This window comes from Heliangelus exortis, chromosome 1 (assembly GCF_036169615.1).
Source record: "Heliangelus exortis chromosome 1, bHelExo1.hap1, whole genome shotgun sequence".
Taxonomy (NCBI): Eukaryota; Metazoa; Chordata; class Aves; order Apodiformes; family Trochilidae; genus Heliangelus; species Heliangelus exortis.
In genome coordinates this window covers 9,533,881-9,553,925 of record NC_092422.1, presented here as the reverse complement: position 1 = coordinate 9,553,925, position 20,045 = coordinate 9,533,881, and positions in this window count along the sequence as shown.

The window sequence follows — 20,045 nt, the reverse complement described above, 5'->3', positions numbered from 1 at the left end:
TTAAGCACAACACGTCCCTCATTTCTTCAAAAGAAGCATTAATTGGAGCAGATTTAAAGCTTTAACTTGTAGAAACTAATCAGAAATTACTTGACTTATACCACTGTCAAGCACAAACTCTACTGAAGTCAATGGGTATGAAAGGAAAATTTGTCTAGCTAAATGCATGTCAATCCAAGAACTTGTAGCAGGACTCAGAGCTTCTTACAGAAAACTGAGCAGGATGCTGCAGCTCCTTAAAAGCTGAAGAGATCCATTCTTTGGGTCTTTCCCTGGGTTACTTCCCCTCTAAATCTTGACACTGACCAAAGTACTCTTAGCAGTTTGCAAATCTATGTGCAGCAATTTTGTGAGCTGACATATACAAGTGAATAACAAATCAGACAAGAACAATGTGCCTCCTAGAACTACAGAAATTGCTCAGCATGCTTATTTATACACCATTAAAGTTGCATTTAAGCAAAAAAGTGCCAATTCATGATGCTCTGAAAAAGTAGCCTTAAACCCTTGAACACAGCATCTGTAGAAACTAGGAAGGTCCTGGTAAGGATATGCTCACTACGTAGTGTTGTGTGCAAGTAGAATGCTGTGCATTATAACATAATAGACAATCCAATTGCAGCACCTTGAGCTGGCTTTTGGAATGCAAATTTCAACTGTCAAGTCTTAATTAAAAACTTCCAGTCAGCACTATTTAAAAAGTGGAGAAGAATTAAGTGGTAGGTTGTTGCAGAAAATGTGCAAGTTGCATGCTAAAAGAAGTAGGTAAGGTGACAGGTATATAATTAGTATCACATCAAGTGAAGGACAAGAAACAGTCTACAGCTCCTTAAGAGGTGGGGCTTCAGCACTCTTCAGTATGGCAAAGGGTTCTTCAGACTGAGTTAATCTGTCACTTCATTTGTTTCTGCATCAAATTCTGTAAGCATCCAAAACGGGTGACATATACTGGATGAGGTTCAAGCATGAAGAGGTTAATGTGAACACAAATATTTTTGTTCCATGCATCAGTTCCATGAGTCTGAGGCACAGGGTTGTGTTAGGTATTTGGTAATTTCTGTTCAGCATCACATCACAGAAAAGCAATGAATCAAAGGCCCACTGCAGCTGATCACCTGAAGGTGGGAATCTTCAATATTTTCTATAAATTTTAAGGCAGCAAAACAGATCTCCTCTCTACGCTACTAAAATTACAAAGTTCTGGGAAAGGATAATTTTGCTACCTGAGAAGAAACTACTCAAAAATACCACTTAGTGCTCCCTGTGATATTAATGCCACAAACCTGAAGAGCAATATCCTCTTCCTCACAGCTAACCAGAGGGTGACTTCTGGTAACCCTCTGAATTTCTGTATTTCACCCAGAGTATTCCTTCTGATTTAACAGATCAGTGCCAGGACACATCAGTGCTGCATTTGCCCAGGTTTTACAGGATGTATCCATTGAGCCTCACCCACTGCTGCATTTGGTGTGTAAGTCCACGAAGAGATAGCAACAGCCTTGTGCCTTACATCCCCCAGCCCAAATGTTTGTTGTCCCTTCTTCCCTGTATGTCTGTATATCAGGTGCTTGCATGCACCCGTGGTGTCAGCACAGTTAAAGAGGTGAAGCATCCTTTTAAAGAAGAGTTATCACTGCCAGTTCTTTAGAAGTATTTTAAGAAAACTGTGACAATTTAGACTTTTTTTTTGGGGTTGATCAGGGTGGTGGGGTTCATGTGACAACATGCTGGTCAATAAGACCCAAATTTCATCTGGTATCTACAAGTGCCTGTTCTTTTCCACTCTCTGTAATGATAGTGAAGGCAACTAGTTTAGGTGGTCTCACCACTGTAGACCTCTTAAGTTATACATGATTAATCCAGCCTTCTTCTTCTGCTTTCTGTCTGTCCCAGCACCAATGCCAACATCCTTCTGCTAAGCAGACATCCTTGACCTGAACCACTTTTGTGGACAGAAAGGGGACTTGGTTGGAACAGCTTTCTACTGGCACCCCACATTACTGAAAAAAGAGATAAGGGTATCTTTCTTTTTCATGTTCAGACTTGCAATATTCTATGTCTTTTGGTTGTTGATGTTACCGTAGCATTGGAATAAACTGGAACTTAGTAATTAATGGTGAAATTCTGCTGATAAGAATTCTCCAGTCATTCATTTTTTGTTAAAAAGAATCTGTGTAAAAGTTTCTTTAATTTCAGTAGGTTGGATAGAAGGAATGAATGCATAAATATTAGGTCCTAGAAAGATTTAATTCATGTTTAAGCTTCCCCCTGCCCCCTGAAGACTGTGAAATATTTTCAAAATAATTCATTTTCCTAAACCCCCAAACTTCCAGTTACAGAACTAGGAAAAGAACTACACACTCTAAATCTTATGAGAAAACTGGACTTTTTTCTATCTAATTTACATATTATGATAACTTCTCACTGAATTCTTTTGAAAGTGTCTGGCAGTGGTGGGTAGCACTGAACTGAATCACTCATTCATTTAGATGTTACGACAGTGAATATTACTAAATTGGGTCTATTAGAGCAGGTAATCACAAAATAGCCCTTTGTCCTCATATGTAGGAGCAGACTGTTTAGATCTATATCAATACTACTGTTGAAAAAATGTATTAGAAGGAAAAAAAAAGTTATTCCACAGATCATTAAGTAACTTTTTCCCTTATATTAACTGCTAGAGAACTGTAACTTTCTGAGTCAGAAAAATGTAATTCCTTAGAGGATTTTTGACTAAGTGCTGAATTATGGAGGTCTCTACTGCTGCACTGTGGGGCAAGTAGCAATGATGAATTGGCAGACAACAGGAGGGTCTGCAAAACAATCATTAGCATGTCTGTAGCTCATCTTCTCATGTGTTTGAAAAGCTGGGGATTTTTCTGAGTGGCTTTGTAATACAAGCAGTCACTTATTCAAAAGAGAAAAATATGTCCTGTTCTAACGCTTACTGATGTTCTCTTGGAGAGGCTCTTCTTCAGCTCTTGAAAGTCTGAAAAAAAATCTGTAGTTAAGTTAGCAAATTACTTGAGGAGGAGATGGCATATGACCATTTAATATCTAGTAAATAAAATATACCTCAAACTTCTTTTTGATATTGATGTGGAACAGCACAAATCTACACCATGGTATTATGTCCAGGAATGTCTCTTAGCATAATTTCTAGAGCTGTACATAGGATGTATTTTTGCAGACTATGGATCTCAAATAACCTCAATTTCTGAAGAGGAGATGCCTTTCTTTGTCCCTTGTTTTAGAACATTAATATTTTGGAAAGAAGGTCTTTTTTTCATCTTTGTTCTCCTGGGAGCAACAGAATTCTATGGACAATAAATAATCCAAGATTTATTTCCGTTAGAAGAGGCTGTGCAGATTTCCTGAAAAAAACCTTACTCACCTGCTAACTTGCTTATGAGAAAGAAACTTATGTGCTCATATTTGTCCTTGGAAAGTTTATTTGCATCTGCAAAGAATGAAATTAAGAAAAAAAAAAAAAAAAAAAAAGAAAAAGAAAAGAAGCTTAGTTTTAATGACCAGTTTGCTGTTATTTCCAGCCCTCTGCAAAAACAAATTAGGATCTGTACTTTTACTGCTTCCCTCCCATGGAGAAGAGAAATATTTAATTCTATAAAACTTGGTCTGGGCTCAGACACCTGGAAAACTTGTAGAGGAAGAAATAAACTCCATGAGGTCATATCTTCTCTTGGTATCCAGTTCACCATATTGGACACAGAAATATTGGGACAGATTTCCCACAGAAGCTCAGGGAACATTAGTACCAGCTGGTGTGGTATGTGCTCCCACACTAGATGACACAGGTCTGTTATGTATCCTGCACCTGCCTCTTTGTGCAGCCAGATTTATTGGTGGAATTAATCTCACTCCTGTTTAGGTGTCCACATGTTTACTCTCTGCATCAGAGAAAAGTCATCCCAGCTTCCGTTTACAGCCAATGGAGAGCAGTAGGCATTTCAGAGCATGATTCCTGATTTATTTCAAATGTCTACTCAGAATGAGACTGATTTCACTCTAGAAATAACTGCTTTCCTCTGTTTGTTGCAAAGAAAGCCTGAAGTGACCAGTTCATATACAGACACCTCTGATCTGCCAAATGCCATTCTGTTTCATATGACATATTTTAGTTGCTGTTATCAAGCTTCAACTGTGGTGACCTTGCTGAGTTTTAAAAAATTATTTACTGTCCAGGACTGGGTAGCAGGTTAATATTTACGTTGTCTGTATGATAATGTCTTGTATGAGAGAATTCAAGGGAAAGCAAAGATGTGACATTGCTTTTCTGAACACCAGTCGGAGGGAGAAATTATAGAGGCATATAAATGTATCACAGCAATCTTATGGCCATGTGCAAGGGGTATGACCCTTGGGAAGAAGCTGGAACAAGAACAAAGGCTTATTCCTTTGTAAAGGATTTTCAGATCTTCTCTTCCTACAGGATGAAGTTTTGTGATAGCAGGTGGGAAAGTGGCCCCAAGGAAAATGTACATCCTGAAAAAACATTTGCTGTTCAATGATTCAGGTCTTCTCTGTTCCCTGTTGCAGAGGTGGCTTAAAATGGTGAGGAAACTATGTCATGTTATTCAGAACAGAACTGTCTGAATATGTTTGGGTTGCATAATTTACTCAGAGCTTTCTAAAGTTATATTTAACCACATCAGTTATTCATTTGGTTTCCCTGTCTTCCCATCATTCATCCAGTTCCTGAAGTGAATAATTTGGGATTATATAGTATACTGCATGGCTTTGTCAACACATTTCAGAAAATATTTCATGTTAAATCACTGTGTGTTATTTACTCAGGTTTAATAAACAGTCTGGAAAAGAAGAAAAGGAGAAAAACTGATGTGAGGTTTTCCTGATGCTTAGATATTTAGGCTGAAGGACAAATGATGGAAAGGAAGGAAAAGCCCTGCTTCATTACCTGTACAAAGTTTTCCTTCTGTCATGACAATATGTTGGAATTTAGCCAGGAGACAGAATTCATACCAGTGTGGTGTAACTAATGTTATGTCTGTAGGTTTATTGAGAAAAGGAAGTTTATTGAAAACTGACCAACATTGTACATTCTTGTATGTTTAAATGGGTGCTCAGGATGGTGGAGATTGTGCTCCCTGGTGAGCCCTGATGCAATTCATCTTAAAATGTTGCTTTGGCATGCATGGTGTTTCTGTCCTCCACACATAAAGAATGCCTATAGGCTTCACAAGGAAAGAGGTGGCCAGATTTTAAAACCTTTGAGGTTTCATAATAGATTTTGGCTAAGGTCCTAAAATAAATAAGCATGAAGTAAGACTAGAAGAGCATCTGTTGTGCTCAGTGCAACACTGGGGTGGGAGGAAAGAGGCGGAGGACAGAGAGATCTTCCTGAAAGGCATCACCACTGTTTTTCCTCTTTTGTGTGCTGCTGGGGGAGCAGTTTAACAAGCAAAACATGCAGGCAAACAGTGCAACAGATGGTGCAACCCACTATTGAAGAAACATTTCAAAGGGTAACAAAATATGGTTGAAACCAGCTTACAGTTTACACACTGAATGCAAAACCGAACATGCTGTTTTCAGCAGGCTGTAGCTGTTTTCATTTGTTGATGCCAAGTGCCTTGGGAAGCCACGATTCCAAAGTAGTTAATGCAGCCACAGGAATCCGTGGAATTGTGTAGAGTTGACTCAGCTGGGTAAGTGAGGAAGGACTGCATTCTTGCCTGCAAATGGGCTTTACTGCAACCAGCAATACCTCTCGGGGATACTTCCAATGTTGTTTCCTATATTTTGTTAATTCTCTGTAATTCTGTCTATGTACCACTAATAGCTTCTAAACCCAGGAGATTTTGATAAATATGCAGAAATTATAAAAACTATCTCATGAAAGGAAAAAAAAAAAAAAGAAATAAGAAACAAGGAACAAGGAGAAGTTGCAGTTTTCCAAAAAATCACACAGCATTTTAGTGAAAAGTTAGAAAAAATATTAAAGATCTTTGACGAAATTATGAAGTTTTTACTCATGCTAAACATTGAAAATGAATAGAGCAGAGGCAAGAACAGACCACTAGGCACATGGGTAGAGTGTCAGGGGCAGGTAGAAGCAAAATCAAACTGGACAATACAGAATGAACTGTATCTTGCAGCTGGAGGTAACAAGAAATCATCACTGTCTGGATTAGTTGAAATAAAAGACCCAAAGGCAAGCTATAAGGATTTATTCAATGCAAAGGAAGAGCTATCACTGAATGGTGTGAGCAAACCTGAAAAGGTAAAAGATGTTTTTTTTCACTGTTCATTTTAATGGTTACTTATAACAAGTGGCAAACTCATTATTATTGAAAATGGTTAACCTCAATGGTTAAAAGCTCAACCTAAACAGAAACAAATCATGTTTGACAGTATTTTATTTTTTAGCTTATCTGGGCCTTCTGATCTTGATTTCAATATGGGCTGAAGCTGACTCAGAAAACTTAGCAGTTGTCTTTGAGGACTTGTGGAGGACATGTAAGATACTGCTGGATTGGAAAGGAGCAATGTTAATGTGTAACTGTATAAATGGAGGAAAAAAAGAAGTTTAAATTTATAGACAAGTCAACTTCACTTCAAATCCTAAAAATAATGTGTAAACCAGACAGACGTTACTTGCAAGCAGTTGAAAGATAACAAGGATGAGAGCAGCAGTAAAATTAATTTACCAACGAGATCTTGTCAAATCAACCTAATTTTCTTTTATGAAAAAACATAACAGATGATGTAGACAAAGAACAACTGATGATATATCTTGTTTTCACCGAGGATTTTGACATTGTTTTACACTGCATTCTTGTAAGCAAACTGTGTTAACATGTTAAAAGGGAAATTACTATAGGAGAATGGTGGAGAGTGGCACATAGCCAAGTAAAGTTATCACTTTTTTCCTGTCCAACTACAAGAAAAGTTCCCTTCAGCCTGCTCTTTTTTTAACAACATAAATTACATAATCAAATTAATACTATGATTGTTATATCCATACATGACATCAGGCTTATAGGAGCTATAAGTATGTCAGAGGACTAGACTAAAATTCAAGATTATCTCAATAAATTAAAAAAAACAGTCTGAAATAAACCAGGAAACAGGCAGAAATATTCTGCCATTTTTTTAAACAGAATTTTTCACCCAAAGTAATTAATAACAAAACCTTCACTTTTTAAAGCCTGAAATCTATGAAAGAAGAGACAGCTCTGATTGTGAATGGGGATAATGTGAAATTAGAAGAATGAAAATATTAAAAATGCTATAGAAGGATGAAAATTCTGAAATCTGAAAAATAATCCAGAAATGCTAGCTAATAATTAACAGCAGCAAAAAATATTAACAGTCTATTTTCAAAAGGAAATTAATGTTTAAACTCATCAAACATAGCAGCTCTGTTTTAAAGGAGAGGAATGGATTAAATGACACTGTTATGTCCTTCCACATCCCTTCCATATTCTTATTTATTTTCTATTTATTTTAAATTATATATATATTTATTTATACTCTTGAATTTTGTAGAATAATATGTGAAGTACGTGGAAACTGATGGATCTAAGTTTGCCGCAGTTTGAGTCATCTCATGTTATTTTTAAAAGTCCTTATTTTGAAAATTTTCTGGCCATTACTATGCTTATTTTATATTGACAGATTCTCACAGTGCAGAATGTCACTAATTGAGTCTCATGAATATGGCTGGAGACTTGTGATAGACTGGAGGCAATAGATAAAACAACAGATACACATCAAGCCTTCTGTGTATATGAACAGCAGGAATATGTCCATCAACAGAAAATTGCATCATGGCTACAGCTTGCATATGCAAATACCAGGAACTCTGGAGAACTGATGCAGTAACAGCAGGCATGCACTCTAGGAGAGCATGATCTTATGGGTTTATTTATAACTTATACAGCAAGAGAGGCAGAAAACAGTGAGACAGAAAATGGGTAGGAAATTTGATTTTTCAGAACATAACAGGAACCTGTTATATTAGTTTTATTCTGGATCGGTCATTGAAAAACTTGTGTGCTACTTGCACATTGATAAAATTGTTCCTGAGGGATGGCTTCTATTTGATCCCTAAGACATGTTACAAGAAAAGAGGGTAAATAGACAAATTTATTTTTATTGATATTAAAATTTTGGATTTAAAAGAGCTTGCTCATAGCCAATTCTGTTACCAGAGTCTGTTAGAGTTTAGACTTCCACAGGGATGGGAAATAGATAATATTGCCTAATTTTTAGTTATCCCTCTCAATATTTCTACTTACAGAATGATTTTTTTTAGCTTTATGGATAAAGGGATCATTATGAAGGCATCAGTAAGAGGTCATAACCAGAAGGGATCATTAAAATTATCTATTGGGTGCCTTGCTTTTTGTCGAGTTGAGTTTCCCCTGCTGGTAGAGGAGAAAAGAGCCGGAGATGCCATGGTTATGTCTATATAGCTAAATGAGAAAGGCACGAGGACTAGACCTGGCCCTGCTTATCACACATAAGTCATGAATTGGTTCAGATGCAGTCCACCACAGTTTTATGATAGTGATGCAGAGCAGACAGGCAGGGTCTCTACTATTAATAGGATGCTACAGAGCGCTTGGTGTGAGTCTCCTCTGGACCCCACATGTGTATCATAACCTCCTCAGATACTAACAAACTACATTACAAAGAAAAAAATAACAAGGTTTGTTTTTTTTTTTTCAGCAGAATATTACTGCATGAGGATTGATGTTAATCAGAAATGCTGGGTTCCTAATTAAGGGATTAGTGTTCATAGGAGCTTGTTTTTTCTCTCTCTGTATTTGCCATTGTCAACCACAGGGGGGAAAAAATATAGGAAAATGCATTCACATAAGGATACTATTCCTCAACATTTTTTTGATACAGTGATTACTTCAGAGGCTACTTGCTTATTTGTTTATAGAAATATGCCACTCACATCCTTGTTATCCTTGCTGGGTGCAATACAACACTTCAGAGTTTAATTGTTCAGTGTTGGGACTGAAGAGTCAGTGGCTGTTAAAAGGTGTGGGCTTGTTTAGAGAATAGACATGGCTGTGCACCAGACTACTCAATAACAAGAAAGAACAAATAGACCATGAAATAGCCATAGGAAAAAGATTCAGTAGAATGTGTAATGCTGTGAAAAAACATTAACTTTGATAAGAATATTATACATGGAGAGCACTTCAGACTTATTGAATACAATGAAATAGGTTGAAGTCATGTAGAAGAGGTAGACCCTTTGGAGAAAAATTATGTGGTTCATAAAGATTGCTTTGCTAATAAACACAGAAATAAAACAAACCAGTGTGAGCAGTCTGTTACTAAAAGTAATAAAAAAACAGGACAGAGAAATAAGGTTTTTTGAGCATAAAATATCAGAATGGAAACATAATAAAAATGTATACTGATTGCAGTTTAAAAGTGTGAGAACGTGTTAAAGCAAGATTGAGGTAGTAAAGATAAAATAACTTAGGCCATTCATTTGAAAGAATTGCAGTGTTGTTTAGTCAGAACCTTGCCAGGTAAACAAGAAAACTTGCTCAATCATCAACCTTCCCAGTCAGCTTTTATCCACCTGCTATCTGCTCCTTTATACTGCAAGCAGAAACTCCTTGAGGCAGTGAGAGTCTTTTTGTTTTTATTTCTGCAGTGTCAAGGGTGTTAGTTCACTGTCCTTTCTCTGCATCAATATCTTACAAATAAAATACACGTGCTAAGATAATCAGAGGGTGGGCATTTCCAAAACCACTGTGGGCCATGCTCAAGGCAACCCTGAGATGAATGCTTAAATCAATCTTTTATCTTAAAAGGGAAAAAAAAAAAAAAATACCTCATAAACTAAAAAGTGAGAATTTCATTAAGTGGCAGAATGGATTACTCCGAATGCTTGATTCCTATGTACCCTTAGTATGGATAATAAACATATCTCACTTGGCCTCTTAGGTAAACCTGCAATGTAAAGTAATAATGACAAAATATATTTTGAATGTAACAAGTTCTCAGAATGCCAACATTGCATTTGTCAGATAACATCCTGGGAGAGAACATCCATTGATTTTGGTACACTGCAGTCCCAGGTGAATCCTATTTCTCATTCTGGACAAGTCACAGTGATAGCATTCAATATCTGCATACTGCTTTCCCATAAATAGAATTGGGGTTTTCAGTTCCTTAGTGGCCCACTCTCAACATTGAATTGACATAACATGTGCTAAAAGCATTTACCAGGACAAAGCACATAATGCTCAGACTTGCTATTCTTAAGGTTTTTCCCTTTACCTTAAATTGAAGCTCAAACGTATTTTACAGGAGCTGTAGTCACATGTTATTTTTAAAGCACTGTGCTGAAGACCAAGGACACAGAGCAGACAACCAAAAGGGTCAAACAGATTCTGCAGCAGGGAATATTTTTTTATGTCTGTGCTTCAGACAGACTCCAGACATCAGATATCTGTAAGATTAACTCCAGACATTGAAGAGCTCCTAAATCTGTGATCTGTCTGTAGGAAAGAAGCTGGAAATTTTGATAAGAGGTACGGATTAAGCAGCATTTCAGAAATGTTTAATATGATAAAGAGTAGGCTTGAGTTAAAAAATCGGACAATGTTTCAGAGGAACTTCAGTTCTTTGAGACCATTTCTGACTAGAGAAATGAGTGTAGAACAGACATGATTTATTCACATTTCAGTAAAAGGGTTGGTATTTTAATAAATAAAAGATTCTTGCCCTCTCTCCCTATGCTAATGCTTTTAAGTAATAATTGATAGAAAACTGTTAAAAAATGTACAGTGAAAACTGACATTCCTAGAGGGCTATCAGGTTGACAAGACTTGGAAGGGTGAGTAGTGGTACATGCACACAGTTTAGTGCTAGCCACTCTTCCAGATTTTTTTATGTAGATACTGTAAGAATTTTCTTATGGAGGAATGTAATATGCAACAGTGAAATCAGCAGCACCTCCAGATGCCATCCTCTCTGAAGGCTGAAGGACTAACTGAGACTCTTAGCCACAGTAATGAATGTCCACAGCTCTGCCATCTGTGTAACCAGTATACCCAGTGCTTTCCCTGGCCTTACCATCCCAACTGGTGGAGGACCATGCCGATGGTGCAGCTGATGGAGAGGAGAACAGGAAGAGATGCATCTTAAATGTTACATCTTTATCCTCGAAGTTACAAAATTAGTTTTTGCCTATGTTAGTCAGAAATTTTAAACTATCTGTAGTTTTGCTTGTGTTTTCCTCTGACCAGAATGCTGCAGAGCATTGCAGTGCCAAGGCCAGGATAACAAGGTCTGGAGAAAGTCACGATATATTTGCTGAGATTTTGCATGGTGAGGTTGATTGCCTAATGCAAGCACTGAGCAGAGTCTTACCACTCCTGTCCATGCATCATGACAAGGAGCAATGAGAGCTGTGGAAGACACCAGTTCTGGATGTCTCATTCTGAGCTGGAGACAAAAACTAGCTGATGCACTCAGCATCAGATCAAGAAACCTGAATTTATATGTCTGCCATGTAGAGACATGTAGATGTAAATCTATTGTTTATCCTGTCTGGTGGATATTGTCAGTAGAACAGTCTTGATTCAACTGTATAGACAAATGCATGTAATATCAGTTGATACACACAATGGCTATCAGCTGCCCTTTGTGTTTTACTCCACAATAACAGATATCTCCCATAGATCTTGTGTCATAGTTGCCAGGATTGTACAGACATTTGTAAGACTTTATGAAGGGTTAAATAACATGAGGAACAAATGTTTAGGTAGTTGTTTTGAATTTCTAGTCAGTATAATCAATGGAATCCAGAAAATGATTCTTTGAGCAGGTGTGGTGTCTATACTGATGATAATTGAAGCTCATACGTAGACTCCAGTGCTGTCATTTTATAATATTACAAAAGAGAAATATTTTTACTATGCAAGTTTTAAAAATAATTATTCTATTGAATCTTCTCATATTCCAAACTTGTTGGAGGTAAAGTCATGAAAATTTAGCCTGCATTTTAAAATAAATTATTATAAAGATATACTAATATTATTTTTAAACTTAACTGTTTTGCAGAACTGTATATTGTTAGTGTTACAAAGGGGTTACAATGGGAGCTCCTGCCCTTTTGCATAGTGTATATTACTACTGACTGTTACTTCACATAAATGTTTCAGACACATTCATCAGTCCCTTACAGATCTGTTGGGTTATATATCGAGAACTTAAAGAAATTAATCTTTTTTTTAAAAAAATGCCTTTTATTTTTTATAGGATAGGATAAAAAAAAGAGAGAACGTAAAGTAGACTGGTGCATTGCTGCAACAGAGGAGCAAATCTAGAAGGAACTGGAGAAACTGAATATATGGGAAGCACTGAGGACTGGAACAAGTAAGATGACTTAGTATTGAAAGTGAATAAAATAGAAAAGCTATTCTGAAGAAGACCAGATTACTGTTGTTGGTACAAAATATGCTAAAAAAACATCTGCAAATGATGGCAAGAGATAGTAGAAATAGAGATGAAAAAAAAGAGATACTCTTGTGTCAGCTTCCTGGAGGGTGAAGTCTGGAATACAAACCATCCTTGGCTAGACAATAAGATAGTACTAATTAAAACCAGTTCTAAGACTTGACCCTACAGACATTACTTACACAGCACTCTCATAGTGAAATAGATGTTCATGCCTGAGCCCTGTGTTTGTCCCTATCAGGAAACAATGCCATTTCTGCCTGACCTCCCGTGTCTGTCCTGGTGAGGAGGTGGCTCAAGTAATTAGCACAACAAATATTTTATACCTCCTCAGGTGAAAACGTGGCCTGAGAGGATTATCTGAACTAATGGTTCCCCTGAGTTCACAAATTCTTTTAATCATCATTAGGTAAGTAGCTCTCTTGTCCTAAATAGTATTTTTACAGAATCACAGAACCATAGAATCATCTGGGTCGGAAAGGACCTCTGAGATCACCAAGTCCAACTCTTAATCCACTAACACTGTGGTTACCAGATCATGGCACTGAGTACCACATTCAGTCTCTTTTTAAAAACATCCAGGGACACAGAATCCACCACCTCCCTGGGCAGCCCACTCCAATGCCTGATCACCCTCTCTGTAAAGAATTTTTTTCCTAATATCTAACCTAAACCTCCCCTGGCAGAGCTTAAGTCCATGCCCTCTTGTCTTACTGGTAGCTACTTGGGAAAAGAGACCAACCCCCCCCTGGCTCCAACCTCCTTTCAGGGAGTTGTAGAGAGTGATGAGGTCTCCCCTGAGCCTCCTCTTCTCCAGACTAAACAATTTTATTTCTTTATATACCTTTTATACCTTTTTATACCTTTTTATACCTTTATTTCTTTTTTTTTTTTTTTTTTTTTTTTTTTTTTTGTAAAACATTCAGTGAACATTCCCTGACATTCAAGGCAAAACAAGCTTGGAAAAATTGGTTAAACTGTATCTCCATCAGTTTTAAAAACCACTACATTTTTCCTGATTTCCAACTCAAGCACATTTATCCCACTGAGGGATTTATTTTTATTTTTCAGCTGTGAGTCACTGAATGTATGACAGTCTTGTTTCAACAAATTTATTGAAGCTGAACAAGATGTTAAAAACAGACAGACACCTGGAAATACCAAAAGTTGGAAACAGAACAAATACAATTTATTTCAAGGGAAGCCATGGCATAGTCCCTGGTTCCCCCTGTGTATAAAACAAATATGATCATTTTCTTACTCCTCCACTTCCCCTCTCTAAAACTTTCATATGAGCTCAGAGGATAAAGTTTATTTATCAGTCTGGTAATAACTTTAATATCCCAGCAATGCATTTTTGAGGAAACTGGCAGCAGATGACATTAGCATTCTGATACATTAATTAAACTATCAACTTTCCAGAGCCATACTCCCTAACTGTAGTATTTGCATATGAATAACTAATTAATGGGTGGGGGAGGGGGCTGGCTGGTTTGCATCTAACCAGACAGGAAATTTATAGGTTTTAATTTCCTGGCATCATTATCACTAGCTATTATGATAAAACTTTTGGAAGAAATTCAAGGAGTGCCCTTTGAAAAAAAAATCAGTGTGGCCTACCCTCTGGATACAGGTGAAGATTTTATATGCTGTGCTAACCTGTGTGAATGTTTTGCCTGACAATTTTAATGTTGGATCCAGATATGCAACAGATGAAATGGGGAATTCTATGGTGGCCAAATGTTCTGATACAACAAAGCCCTTTAGTAAATAAATAATCCAGTCTTCATTACTACAACATGTTTAAGTACATAATAACCTCTTGTTGTTTTCAGTGGGATTTTGACACATGCTTAAAGTTAAGTATATACCTATATGCTTTTCTGAATCAGAGATGCATTGTATGAATTGGCCCAATCTCTTTATTCATGGGAACTGAGGATCCTCTCTGTCTCAGCATTTGTTCTCTTAGTAAAACATCTGTCCTGTACCTGTTTATGCATATGCTTCATTGCAGCCTCCTACTTGTACAACTTTTAGAAACAGGCATGTGATGAGATGCAATCTTTGGCTGAGACAAACCCCCTTAATATAGTTGTAGTTATATTGACAAAAATGTCTTTTTTTTTTTTTTTTCTTTTTTTTTTTTTTTCCCATGTAGTTTCTTTTCACTAGCAAAAGCTGGGATAAAATACCTAGCATTCAACTTTGCCAATAGATCTTAGTACACGTTAGAAAGGTTTTGTGGCAATTGTGTGCCAAAGTCTTTATGATCAATAAAGTAATTTTAAATGGGGAATTAACTTCCACACTTTCAGGTTTTAATATCTTTTGGAAGACAATGGAGCAGAAAACTAAGGGAGAGAAGAAGATTCTAGGTTATTAGATGAATACTGAATGTTCTTTAAAATTGTGACACTGGTCCCATGTGCAGAAATTATTCTGGATGAACTGTGATGAGTCTAAAGTGATCTGGAAAGCTATTTGGTACACCTAAGTGCTCAAAAAAAAAAAAAAAAAAAAAAAAGGAAAGCTTTTTAATATCAACCTGAAGCATGAAGATTGAATTAATCCTGTTTACTATCTAACATATGTATTAGGTGAGTGCAGAATTACTGCTACCTCTCTATCCTTAAAAGAGGAGCAAATCTGAAAGTCATTACTGATTTCACTAGAAAAACCTAATTTGAATAATAAATGGAGAATCATTTCACTGAGCTTTGTGCTTTCAGAAGTGAAGCACCTGTCCTAAACTGGTTATCCAAAATCCCCCTAAAGTCAGTAGTGAGTGCAATGAGAGAACCTCTCCTGAAAATGAGACATGCTGTGGTGAGCAGCTGTTTAGAGGTGGGATAAATACTATCATGAAAATGCCAGTCTCTCTTGGTTGAAAAAAAAAGGAGGTAGAAGTGCTTGCTTTAACTTAAACCCAGCTTTTAGAAGCATACATGCCCATCACATTAATATCCCAGTGTATTTTAGAATTGTTGAGATCTGGGTGTTCAAAATCCCCTAGTGAGGCAAAAGCTCAGTGTGTGAGCAGCGTGGAGAGCAGAAACCAGAGGTTTCTTAGGTGCTCCTCAGGCTTGCACGATATAAGGTGTAGTAAGTCTCTAGGGTTTCTTGTGGGGTGCACTTGCCAAGTACTACTGACATAGTCAGTACCCCCAGAATAAAGCAAAGGAAGGAAGATGTTTTGGCCTTCTCTGTATCTGGTGAATGATACATTCTGTGAACTAATTTCAGGGCAAAGAGATTTATAGAAATAAGGTGTTTATCCTAGATACATTTTACATTGGAGGCATATTTTTCTGGTTATATTAAAATATTTATGAATATGTCTGATGACTAAGTCAGCTAGATCCTACTGACATAGCAGACAGCACTGCACTGGTGCTAGCATTTGTGCCATGGAGTCAGCATTACTGCTATAAGATAACATGACTGAAGTTATGTGACATGGGAAAAAAGGGATCAGAACCTTTGGATTTATTAGTATTTTTATTGAGTTTGTAGGTGAGAATTCACTATTAGATATTCTTCCTCTACAGATATCAAAGAAATTTGAAAATATCTGATAACAGAAGAAAAGAACCCTCAGTTGGACTATATTATGCACAGGAAACAAAGTCTTCTTCCTAAAATACTGCTATTTTTTTACATCATCAATACTGCCTTCTGTGGAAGTGTCCTTTTTTTTTGAGAACCCTGCACCCTGTGGTTGCATATTAATTGATGATGCATCAAAAATAGACCAGCATGGAAAGGAAAACATTTGGAGCTATTTTAGATCAATTGAAAGATTATATTCTAGAAATCACTCTCACAGGAAAAGGATTTCTAGAGGTAAGCAGATACTCTGTATATGTGCTTTGCATATATGTGCTTTGCATTTTACCTCTGTTATAGGACAAGATGGATCTCTCCTTCTGGAGTAGACTGAGGTTCTAGAAGATGGCTGTTGCTCAGCATTTTGAACTCACTTGCTCACACAGCTACTGACATTTGAGAGGCACAAGCGTATCCACCTTTGCCTTCAACAGTGAGTCTAGTAGAGCTCCAATTTCTTCTAATTCCTGTGACATTTCTGCCAGCCAACCAAGGACCCTTCATATGTCACTAGATGACCATGCATGGACAACTCTATCTGCTTCATGATGTTTGGGGAGATATATGCCACTCTGCTTTATGATTTAAAGGACTTTCTAAAAGAAGCTTCATCTTCAGAGGATTAGCACCAGATACCAAGGGGAGATATCAGATATTCAGCATATTTGAAAATCATGGGATTTTTTGTTTCAGTCTAAATGCTTAAACCTCTTTATTATCCGGTGAAAGGGAGAGGACTGTTTAATCCTCAAAATTAGTATAATTAGTATGGTTTAACATTCATTTTCCTGTTCCTCTGAAATTGTTTTCTCAAAGAACTGTAGCATCATAGAATGATCTGAGTTGGAAGACACCTTGAAGATTATGTACTTTCAATTCCCCTGCCATGGGCAGGACACTTCCCACAAGACCAGGCTGCTCAAAGCTTCAGCCAGCATGTACTTGAAGGTTTGAGCAGCCACAGCTTCCCTGGGCAACCTGTCTAGTGCCTCGCTACAATCATTCTGAAGAATTTCTTTCTAATATCCAATCTAAGTCTACCCTTTTTCAGTTTGAAACCATTTCCCCTTTGTCCTATTGCTACATGCCCTTGTAAAAAGCCCCTCCCTGGCTTTCCTGTGGCCCCTTCAGGTACTGGAAGGCCATTTTAAGGTCTCCCTGGATCTTTTCTTCTCTAGGCTGAACAACCCCAATGCTCTCAGCCTGTCCTCATAGGAGAGGTGCTCCAGACCTCAGATCATCTTTGTGGCCCTCCTCTGGACTTTCTTCAACAGCTCCACATCATTATTATGTTTGGGGCTCCAAAGATGGATACTGTACATCAAGTGGGGTCTCATGAGAGGAAAGTAGAGAGGGAGAATCACCTCTCTTGACAAAGTGAGCGAGTAAATTTTCTACTGGATGAATGGGGTGAACAGAATAGAGGAACAAGCAGTGAGAAATAGAGGATGGCAAGCATTAACATCCCTTTTACAGGTTTCATGAGATTTCTCTGAAAACATCAGTGACAATTATGAGCTCTTTTTCAGAACTGCTCTTTTAAATTTTTGTTTATTTTCAGTTAAAAGGACTAGGCCTCCATTTGTTCTGCATTCCCATCTAGTCTTAGTTAAGCATTTTAACAGGTTTGGTAATTAGCAGAGGAGGATGACGTGCCAGGCTGGCTTCATGGTTTAACCTTGCAGAAATTTTCTGTTGAACTTTGCTCTCCCTGCTCTGACTTGCTCTTACCATATGTTTTATAATGAGCAGTAATAGCAATGGGACCCTGACACACAATTACTGCAGATGGCTTGAGATTTTACTGATGTCCCTGTCCACTCCAGCTCTGTGCCAGGGATTTCTCTCTTTGAACATTTGCTGGTGCTTTATTTGCTATAGATAAACCCATCATTCTAACTTTAATTGTTGTATCTTCATGAAAAGGAAAAAAAGGATGATCCAGGAAACTACAGGCTAGTCAGCCTCACCTCGATCCCTGGCAAGGTGATGGAGCAAATAGTCTGGAATTATTTAGAATAGAATAGAACAGAACAGAACTGAACAGAATATTTCAGTTGGAAGGGACCTACAAAGACCTTGTACCCCAACTGCCTGATTGTTTCAGGGCTGACCAAAAGGCTGAAAAATGTTATTAAAATTATTGTTCAACTGTCTCTTAAATATTGACAGGCTTTGGGCATCAACCACCAATCTAGGAAACCTGCTCCCGTGTTTTACCGCTGTGTCAGTAAAGAAATGAAACATGACTGTTTACTATCAATGGATATGATGGAGAAGAGATCATCACCTCCCTCTCCTCTTCTCAGAGAGCTGTAGAGATTTCCAAATATATGGAGGATGAGAAGGTGATTGGGAATTTATGAAAAGAAAATTCCTGAGCAACATAGAATCATAGAATGTCAGGTTGGAAAGGACCTTTAAGGATCACTAAACCCTCTAATATTATTGTTTGTGTGAGATGTCTCAGCACTCCATCAAGCTGAGGCATAAAACTTTCCAAAGTTTTACCAGCCACTTCGCCTGGGAGACCTTTCCCATGTCTGGCTGTCCTCAGAGTGAAATTTTCCTCTTGTATTCAAGAGGAGTCTCCCCAGGAGCAACTTGTGCCCTTTGCCCCTCATCTCATCCCTGTGACTCCTTGTATACAGTGAGTCTCAACCTTCTTTGTAGCCCCCCTTTAAGTACTGGAACATCATAGTAAGGTCCCCCCTAAGCCTTCTCTTCTCAAGGCTGAACAAACTCTGTCTTTTCAGCCTCTCCCCATGTGGCAGGTGTTCCTCTCTACCCTGTTCACATCCTTTTTTGTCCAGTGGGGTCCAAAACTAGATATGATACTTCAGGTACAGTCCGATGTGTGCCAAGTAGAGCAGGATGATGATTTCTTTGTCTCTGCTGGTGATGCCCTTGTTGATACAGCTGAGCAGTCTGTTGACTTTCTTTGCTGCTGCAGCACACTGTTTGCTCATGGAGAGTCTGCTGCCCAGCAAGACCCCCAAGTCCCTTTCCACAAGGCTGTTCCCTAGCCAAGTGGATCCCAGTCTGAGCTTCACTCTTGGGTTATGCATCCTCAGATGCAAGACCTTACATTTCTCCACATTGAACTTCATTAAGTTCCTAGCTAGCCCACTCCTCCAGTCTGACTATCTTGATAGTGAAATCCATGGCTTTCTGTGCTAACTAGTGACCTCTAAATAAATGTGTTTTTTTTTCTAATGTGAACACAGTTTTCAGATAAAAAAAAAAAACAACAAACAAACAAACAAACAAAACAACAACAAACCTGGAAGAGGAGAAAGATCATCCTGTTGAAATTATAAATGGTGAAATAAATGGGCTGGAGGGGGTTGGCCTTTTGCTTTTTTGGGGGGGGTTTGATTTGGGTTTTTTTGTTTTGCTTTTTTTTTTTTTTTTTTTTAGTACATTCAAATAGGCTGCAATCTGATGCTTAAGTAAAGATGTTTCAAAGAAAAGCACCTGTGCAATTTATATACTGAATTGGTAAAGACAGCTGTGATGTTGCTAATTTTCAGGGTGTGACTGCACTGCCAAAACAGAGATGTGAGTTCTTATAAAAAATTTAGGAAGCTCCATAAATAGCACTCCCAGCGTGAAGGTGCTGTTGACAGAACAGGAGTTGGAATGACAGCCATGCACAGTGCACTGTGTGTACCCCAGAGGCTTCCAACAAACTGAGACTGTATGTTTGCTGCTGAGGTGACTGGAAAAAGTGATTGGCTTCAAGCTGTATGGATGTGTTTGATAAATTGATTAAACTGTGAAGATTTGAGGGCATGGGGGATACTTCTAAATAAGCAGAGTGCCCTAAAAATGAAGCATGCTTGCACCTCTGCCAAAGACTCAGATGTCAAACAGTCCTGGAGTTTTTCAGCTGCCTTTACAGGTGCTGAATATAGTTCCCTAAGATTTTTTATTTTCATCCTTGGAAATAAAAC